This window comes from Camellia sinensis, chromosome 9, assembly GCF_055761805.1.
Source record: "Camellia sinensis isolate YWXY chromosome 9, ASM5576180v1, whole genome shotgun sequence".
NCBI classification, from domain to species: Eukaryota; Viridiplantae; Streptophyta; class Magnoliopsida; order Ericales; family Theaceae; genus Camellia; species Camellia sinensis.
In genome coordinates, this window is record NC_138969.1 from 20,347,421 (window position 1) to 20,357,464 (window position 10,044).

Sequence of the window (10,044 nt, forward strand, 5' to 3'; positions counted from 1 at the left end):
GCGTAAAGAGAGCCAAGGGAGAACTAAAACAGGCAAAAGCTGCTGAAAATCATTCTGCAGGTCAAGGTAACTTGATTATAGAGGAAATGGTGACCCAACGGTTGCTAAACCCGGCTATTGTTGTCCGAAATACGGCGAGCATGTTAGCTAAAGAAGCGATAAGGACGAAGGCCTATAATGATGGATTTTTTGACGGTCGGAAGATTGGTATAGAGAAGACGAAGGAAAACCTGGCCGAAGAGGTTTGCTGATGCGAAAATCGTGCATTCAAGCATGGGTGGACAAAGGCTCTACAAGGAGCGGGCATTGATTTGGCGTCGCCTCTATATTAGAGTTATGATTTGCCCTTCGCGGCTTTTGAAGCCGAGAAGACGGACGATGAGGACGGTGCCGAATAATATATTTCTCTTCAACTTTTTTTTTACACATGTATTGAATGAAACAGATCAAATATATCCATGACCTATTACAAATTTAATGTGAATTATGTATTTACGATCTATTGAATGAAACATCTTATTTTGAATGTCTCTATATTGTTTCAATTTTTGTTCGTAAATTAAGCCATGACCATTGATTACTATTAATCGTGTTTGCGGCGGCCAACTGCGATGTCGACGATGGGGCCCCGAATTCGGAGGCTTTTATTTTGGCCAATCGTGATATCTACAAAGGATGCTCCGAATCCAGAGGCTTATTCGGCCGAAACGTGTCATTCACAGATGAGGCTCCGAATTTGGAGGCTTTTATTTTGGCCAATCGCGGTATCCACGAAGGGCACTCCGAATATGAAGGCTTCTTCGGCCCAGATGTGTCATTCACGGACGAGGCTCCGAATTCGAAGGCTTTGATTTTGGTGAATCGTGATATCCACGAAGGGCGCTCTGAATTCGAAGGCTTATTCGGCCTAAACGTGTCATTCACGGATGTGGCTCCGAATTCGGAGGCTTTTATTTTGGCCAATCATGGTATCCACGAAGGGCGCTTTAAATCCAGAGGCTTCTTCGGCTCAAACGTGTCATTCACGGATGGGGCTCCGAATTCGGAGGTTTTTATTTTGGCCAATCGTGGTATCCACGAAGGGTGCTCCGAATGCGGAGTCTTTTGATTTATCGAACTAAATTTCACATAGCGAGGAAATAAGAAGCCTTGCATTGTAAAAGTGAGAGTTGTACACAGCGAACATTCAAAACAAGTTATCATGCCCCACAAGTCGGGTTAATGATAAAATTTATGCAAATGCGTGGAATTGCAAGGACGTGGCAGACTTCTCCGAGACATGTCTTTGAGCCGATATGCCCCTGTGCCGGTGATTGACTCAACTTGAAAGGCACCATCCCAATTGGGACCTAGCTTTCCATCAGCGGGACTTCTAGAAATGAGAAGAACTTTCTTTAGGAATAATCCCCCGGGTATCTAATGTCGCAGCTGCATGCGTTGATTATATGATTTAGCAAGCTATTGCTGATACCGCGCCATAGATGCGATGGCACGGTCTCGGCGTTCCTTGATTAGAGTCAAATCCAATGCTAACATCATGTCATTACAGCCCATGTTGAAGACCGTCATTTTCAAAGTGGGTAAGCCAATCTCTAGGGGAATAATTGCCTGGGCTCCAAAGCATAGGGCGAACGACGTTGGGGAGCTCTTCGACCCACCGGCCTTTAGCTTTCTCCAGCCGTTTCTTGATGTTGTCCAAAATGGCTTTGTTGAAGGCTTCAGCTTGACCATTGCTCTGTGGATAAGCTGGGGTGGAGAAATAGGGCCGAATACCATACGTGCTACATAAATCTTGGTCGACGCCACAACCAAACTGGGTGCCGTTGTCTGAAATGAGTGCTCTTGGAATGCCGAATCGTGTTATGATATTTTTCCATGCAAAACGTCTAACATCAGTATCTCGAATATGTGTTAGTGCCTCCGCTTCGACCCATTTTGTGAAGTAATCTATCACAACAACCAAGAATCGCTTGTTCCCTGGGGCCCGTGGCAATGGTCCGATGATATCAAGTCCCTATTGAGCGAACGACTAAGGACTGGTGATAGAGCTTAACTCCTTAGTAGGCAAATGAGTTAAGGGGAAAACTTCTGGCATTGTTAACATTTCTTGATGTAACACTCGACATCAGCTCTTATGGTCAGCGAATAGTACCCATGTGTTACAGGTCGATGCGCCAATGAAGCTTGCCAGAATGGGCACCACAACTACCTTCATGTATCTCAATCAAGTAATATCGCAGGGCTTTGCTTCGCAGTTTGTGCTCTTCTTTCTTGTTCGCCAGGAGCTGTTCGAAAGATAGGAATGCAGTGATAGGGTTCATCCAACTTGGACTTGATTCTGTGATATTGATTTGAATTGACTCTGAAGGGGCAATGCTCGGCTCAGGGATGAATCCTACTTCAATTGTCCATTTAATTTCTGAGTTGATGGCGGAGGCTGGGCAAACCAGGGCGTCTGCATGTGTGCTCTGATCCCAGGTTATTTGATTCAACTCATGATGGTTGAATTTTGCCAACAAAGAATTCGCCGTTTTCATGTGGGCTGCCATACGGTCATTTTTGGCTGCGTATTTCCCTTTCAATTGGTTGATGACTAGTTCTGAGTCGTAGAAGATAAGAAGACATCGAGCACCAAGGCGAAATGCATTCCATATTCCAGTTAACAAAGCTTTTGTATTCGGCCTCATTGTTCGATGCTTCGAAGCGCAGTTTGACAGCTTGCTCGATTATTGCCCCGTCGGGAGCCATGATCACTACGCTCGACCCACTGCCACGTTGGTTGGATGACCTGTCACAATACAACTACCAAATGTCCCCAACGTAAATTCTCCAGTTTGGCTTAGGTTGAATTTGATCAGACTTAAAAGTGGGCGAGACATCCAGTGAATTCGGCCCTAAAGTCGGCGAACACTTGCCCCTTGATTTAGGTTTTAGGTAGAAATTAGATATCGTACTGGCCGAGTTTGAGAGCCCATATTGAAATGTTCCCTGCTGCTTCCGCGCTACGGAGCACTGATTAGAGGGGGTAGTCTGTTAGTACCCCAATGGTATGCCCCTGAAAGTAATGCATCAGTTTTCTTGCGGCCATGACGGGAGAAAGGACGAGTTTTTCCAATGGAAGGTAATGTGTTTCGGTGTCAACCATTGCTTTGATCACATAATAAACTGGCCGCTGCTCCTCTAGTTTTTCCTTTAACAGTACAGTGCTGATCGCCCAGTCGGAAATTGCCAAATATAAAATGAGCGAATCACCTGCCGAAGGTGTTGTCAAGAGTGGAACTGATCGGAGGGAAGTCTTCAAATCGTCCAAAGAGGCTTCACACCCGGGGGTCCATTCAAAAGCTTTACCCTACCAAAGGGTATGAAAGAATTGTATGCAGTGATCTGTGGAACGACTAATGAACCTGTTGAGTGCAGCGGCCATTCCCATCAGCTTCTGAACCTCTTTGACCGACCAAGAAGAGCCAAGTTCTAGAATTACTGTGATTTGCCTCGGGTTGGCTTCGATTTTGTAGTGGTTAACAATGTAGGCAAGGAATTTTCCAGATTCGATGCCAATTGCATATTTGGAAGCATTCAGCTTCATTTTGTATTTGTGAAGGATGCCGAATGTCTCTTCTAGATCGGCTAGATGAGTTTTCTCTTCTTTAGACGTGACCACCATATCGTCGATGTATACTTCCATGGTACGACCGAGTTGCTCCTTGAACATGGCAGTAACTAATCTTTGGTAGGGTGCCCCCGCATTCTTCAGTCTGAAAGGCATAACCTTATAACAATAGATTCCTTTTGCGGTGAGGAATGCGGTTTTTTCTTGGTCTTCCGGATGCATGGCAATTTGATGGTAGCCTTTGTAGGCATCCAAGAAGCTCATACGTTCATGATGTGTCGTTGCATCTACGAGTTGGTCTATTCTGGGGAGGGAAAGCAATCCTTGGGACAAGCTTGGTTTAAGTCTGTGAAATCCACACAAACACGCCAAGTTCCATTTTTCTTCTTTACAACTACAGTATTCGACAACCATGTAGGATAGGTCACTTGGCGGATTGCCCCGGCATCAAGTAACCAATCAACTTCTTTAATAACTACGGTAGTATGTTCCGCGGCTGACCGCTAGCTTTTCTGAATAATCGACTTACATTTAGGATCAACGTTAAAGCGGTGCTAGGACACAGATGGATCCACCTCCGGCATCTCATATGGTGACTGTACAAATACATCAAGGTTGCCGAGTAAAAAGGATATTAGCTCTTGCCTGTCAACTTTATTTAGGGAAGCACCGACCATGAAGAACTTGTCAGGATTCCCGTCAATTTTAACCCAATCCAAGGCTCTGATTGCCTTTTCACTTGGGAGCTGCCCAACGTCGTCGAGGCTCTCCCGATCCGGCACCTCAGTTGAATTCACTTCCAGCTCTCTTGGTGTCTTTGCAGCAAGAAGATAACATGCCTGCGTCGATTTCTGGGAAGCTCGAATTTGCTCTATGTCGCGTTCAGTCGGAATCAGCCGAAGATAGATTAGACTTAATGAAGCCGAGTTTAACGATGGTCTTGTATTACATTACTTCCAAAGTACTTCCCTTGTCAATGAGAGCATGTTTAACGGTGAATCGGTTTACACGTAATTCAATGACTAAGGGATCAGTGTGGGGGAGCGTTACGCCGACCAAATCGGAATCATCGAAACTAATATTCGCAGCTTCATGGGGCCGTTTCGCTGGTGTGATTTGCTTTTGGGGGTTAGGCTGTAGCTGAATTGTATGTACCGCGGGTGCTGTCGGTAACTATATATCATATGAATTACGCCGAGTGGAGGTGAATCCTGCCGTAAAGCTATTGTTTTTGTTGAATTGTTCTTTTGGACGTGTTGCAGAAGCAGACCATCTTGTACCAACTCCTCAAGGTGGTCCTTCAATGCATAACAACTGTCGGTATCATGACTGTGGTCTTTGTGATATTCGCACCGCCTATCTCGTCTCCTTGTGTCGGGGGGCCCCACTATCTTGGGTGGCCATTTAAAGAACGAAAGGTGTTGAACTTTAGACATAACCGTACTGATCGGCTCCGATAACTCGGTATATTTCTTGTTCGCGTGCCTTATGCGCCTGCTATCCACTTGAAATTGTTCATTAGCTCGATGTAAACATTGGTCATTTGATCAGTGCGAATCTTGTCTTTTGTCTCATTTAGCTCGATTTCGTGGTTTAGGGCTTCATGATGGTACAGAGTTTATCGCCTGAACGATTTCAGGCGAGGCTGTCTTGTTGGCCTTGTGCCCGGCTTTGACCTGCATGGCATCATCTTCCACTTTGTAGTATTCCTCGAATTTCTTCATTAACGACTAGACTGTTTTGGAGCGCCGTCTAGTCAATGAGCTGCGGAGGGCACTATCAGGATTCTGTCATGACCCGAACCCGCCCCCGTGGGTTAAGGACATAACTGGCCAGTAATCATGAGATTACCTACGGCCTCAGACCAAACCAGACGTATTTTAACAGAGTTAACGGGGGCCAAACGGGAGCAATTTTAAAACTTTGTCAATAGAGCCGTGCTTATATGCACACCATAACATTCCATACATACATATGTTAATAACTCACAACAGAAAGTATAGTAACATAAGGTTCTATACAGACATGATCATTCAAATCTAAGTCAGCCAAAACAAAGGTATATACAGACGTACATCAAAGTCCTCGCCAACATATTTATTTCAAACGCCCACTAACTTTCCCATAGGAGTTCGGTCCATATCCTTGTCACAAAAGTTCAATTCGTTCTTCAATAATTTCGCAATTCACAATCCAATTCAGTGCTTAGTTTAGTGACTCATCACGGTTATCCAAGATCAATCAAAAGTCTTCAGGAACATAAAGTGGATCTAGACACTGATTCCCGAGTCAACAAAGATAAGAAGGAAGCAATCAATCACATGACATACATAACTCATATATCCCCATAGTACCAATTGTAAAGCACACTAACATCGAAGCAGTCCCCTATACATGTGTTCTCAATTCATTCAGCAGTTTACAGTTTGCAATTCGGTTCAATATTCAATTCCCTGTTCTTTCGAGTCTTCCCACACTATCTCATAGTCGCCAAAAGCAGAAGGTAATTCGTCTATTAATCCCCATGATGTCAAAGATGATATCAAAGCAGTCAATCACATGTTAAACACAATTTACACATCCTCAGAGCCCTAATTACAGAATATAATGGCACTGAGCAGTTATTTACCCAAGGCGTAATGAATTCACATACTTTCGGACAATCAGAGTTTTTAAAAGCTCATTTGATGCTAATAACATCCACATAATACCAAAGGATGACATTCCGGACAAAACAAAGAAATAATCGTCTTGGAATCAAAGCACACCCGTTCACGATCGTCGGTGGCCGACTCGAGATCGATTAAGCACACCCACCCATACAAAACTATCGGTGGCAAAAGAGATATCTCAACAAAAGTGCTACATAGGCTTAACGTCCCCTAGCACAAAAGGACGCCCCAAGAATGTCATCAAAACAAACATAACACCACTCACCATAACCTGATTTCCCAAAATCTGACAACACTGAAGCAACTACTCTCCCTTACAAAACATATTCTGATCAGTCAAGAATAAATGTTCAGTACTGCTTATAGTCAAATCGATCTGCCGCCATCGGTTCCCATAGCGTCAAACAAACAAGAATGTGACAATACACAAGCATTGTTCCATAAAACTCCCAATCAATGGATTTGCTCAATCCCGTTCACTTGTAACACGTATGTCTCCAATAACTATAGGTCGGTTCTTCATGGTGTTCATGGTTAGATCGGTCTGTTGATAGCCCACAAAAGGTCTTTCAAATAAGTTAAGTACTCCAAATGGATTTAAGTTTTGGGTCTATCAGTTTTTCTGCCAAGAATAATCTGGCCATTTATTTATACACGATTCTTAATCCCCTTTTTACAAAGTCATATTAGATAGAGGGTCTTATCGATCAATCCAAGCAAAGGTCTTGCCAAATTAAGTCAAACAAAGGTCCCATCAAATTATATCCAATGAGGGTTTTACCAGGCCAAATTAGACAAAGGTTCTATCAGATCAAATCAGATAAAATTTTTCCCAAATAGAGTACATTTGGTTCTGTAAGGCATACTTCGTTTGCTTAGGTACATGGTTGATAGTTTCACAACTGTTCTAAGTTCATCAGTCCTCAAAGTCATATCGGAGTCATTCATCACATCCGTTCATATCAAAGTATTTCAAGTCATGTACAATATAGCATTGTCCACATAAGTTCAGGTGTAGTTGCATATTCATGCAGTTGTTCATATCAGGAGGCATGTATCATAACCAATATAGCAGTTCTCAAATAAGTCTTAGATGCAAGCACATGGTACACAGTAACACATTAAACAAAGTTCTTCGATTACACATAATATAGGATTTGTCATGGAGAGGTTCCAAATCAGTCACAAAACATAGGTTGACGAGTCAAGCTTAATATAGCCACATAGTCAAGTCAATTTTCTACCAATCAGAATACATGATCTCGCAATTTATAGAGTTCATTATTTCGGGTGCTTAACCCGGTCACACAATCACAGAGTCATAATTCTAGTGGTTCAGTCTTTAAAGATAGTAATGCAATAAATTACCCCGAGCATAGGTCCAGATGTACATGTGCATGTACAAAGTTAATCGATATCCCAATACATTCAATGAATACGGTCTCGATCTTGTGGGTCTAACCAATCTAGATACACATGCAGCAGATACGAAAAAAGATGCCGATCCAAATCAATTAATATCCCATGCAAAGATGTGCACATGTACTAATTCAGAATCAATCATCACATAAGCATTCGTTTATAAACAGTATAGATACCTGGGATAACGGTTGCAGTATTCTGAGTGCTTTCTGGGATGAGGGCAATTACTCTATCCTGATTAGCAATTCCTACCATTGGTATGAATCTAGCTGAGGCAAAAGATTTATTCACATTTCGTCCAGTTCGGGGACAATTCCTTATCATATGGTCCATTTTACCACACCTATAACGAGCCCAGAAGTCCGATAACAAACCCCTTGGCATTTCTTACACTGATGGTGGCAAAGGTTTTCATCGTAGTGGCAACTGACATTGTTGTCTCAAAATCTCTGCCATTTCTTGTACTATTCTTTCTAGTCTATCAAGTCGGGCTATGGAAAAGTCTGCCAACTCGTATGCCCTTACTTTATCCGTGTTCTACACAAATTCTTATTAAGCCTTGCCAAATACCAAAATGCCCAATTCAAAGATAAACACAGATACACATGCGTACATTCGCACATTATTATTTTCTCATTTTATATATCGACGAGACACAATTAATCACATACGTAACAGATGATTGTATACTTATCAGATATCGCATGCTGAACATTTACTAAGTAGTTATATACTCAAATCATGTTCATCTTTCACATAGACCCCCATTTGCAGAATCAAATGCACATAAGCAACTTCTCATGACTCATATGTTCATGTATGTGTATTATAACAAAACATACTTGTTGTACACATTAGTGTAACAATTCGCATCTCATATAATCACATGTTCTCACCACCTGATTAAACTTGCATTATACTTTATACAAAAGATTCACAGGTATGCATATACTAAAGAGCATACATATTCAAATAATTTACAATGCAAGCAGATCACAGCTTATAACACATAACTATTCATATCAAAACAGTTAGGCATATTCTCGATGCTTCCAAATTCATACTTATCATATGAATGCATCCTAGATCTTCTCTAGACGCTTATTGCTCTTTTGGACAAGTGTGTGAGTTATTAACTCGTGCTCTAATACCACTCTGTCATGACCCGAACCCGCTCCCGTGGGTTAAGGACATAACCGGCCAGTAATCATGAGATTACCTACAGTCTCAAACCAAACCAGACGTATTTTAACAGAGTTAACGGGGGCCAAACGGAAGCAATTTTAAAACTTTGTCCATAGAGCCGTGCTTATTTGCACACCATAACATTCCATACATACATATATTAATAACTCACAATAGAAAGTATAGTAACATAAGGTTCTATACAGACATGATCATTCAAATCTAAGTCAGCCAAAACAAAGCTATATACAGACGTACACCAAAGTCCTCGCCAACATGACAAAATAACATAGAATGGCAGAAGGGCGAAGACGTGTCTCGTTCGTGAGACACAAGGGCTGACTCTTCAAAACTTTAGTTGTTCCATACAGACTTCACTGGGGTTGGGTTTGGACGTCTATTGGCTCACCTACTAACACATGAATGAGCGTGAGTGATAGCATAGTGAATAATATCAAATAAAAGAGTTATACAAACGGTATGTAGAACAACATGCTTCAAACGGCCTTGGGCCCAATTCATATTTCTATTTAACGTATATATATGTACACAATTTAAGTCAAGTGGCTGTGGTTCCAAACATACTGGCCTTTGGCCCATTTATCTTCCATTTGTCAAACTGGCCTTTGGCCCATTCAACTTTCATTCGTGTCAAACTGGCCTCTGGCCCATTCATGCATGTCAAACTAGCCTCTGGCCCATTCATTCATGTCATACTGGCCTCTGGCCCATTTATGTATGTCAAACTGGCCTCTGGCCCATTCATGCATGTCAAACTTTCATTTGTGTCAAAACGGCCTTTGACCCAATCATTTATGTCAATCGGCCTTTGGCCCAATCATTTATGTCAATCGGCCTTCGGCGCAATCATTTATTCTTGTCAAAACGGTCTTTGGCCCATTCATTCGGTATAGCAAACATTGTCCACCAATCGAATACCAATCATTTATACAACTTACATGGACGTAAGCAATTGGACAATAACACATTTCAGATGTCTTTGTTAGATATTACTCACAGTGAACGGCTGATTGATTTGCCTTGGAGCTTGACCCTACACATCACATAACACATAAGGGTCATAACCGATTCAATCCGTTCTTAATTCACATATTCCTCTTTAGGCTTAATTCTTATTCTTCTAACTCATTTACA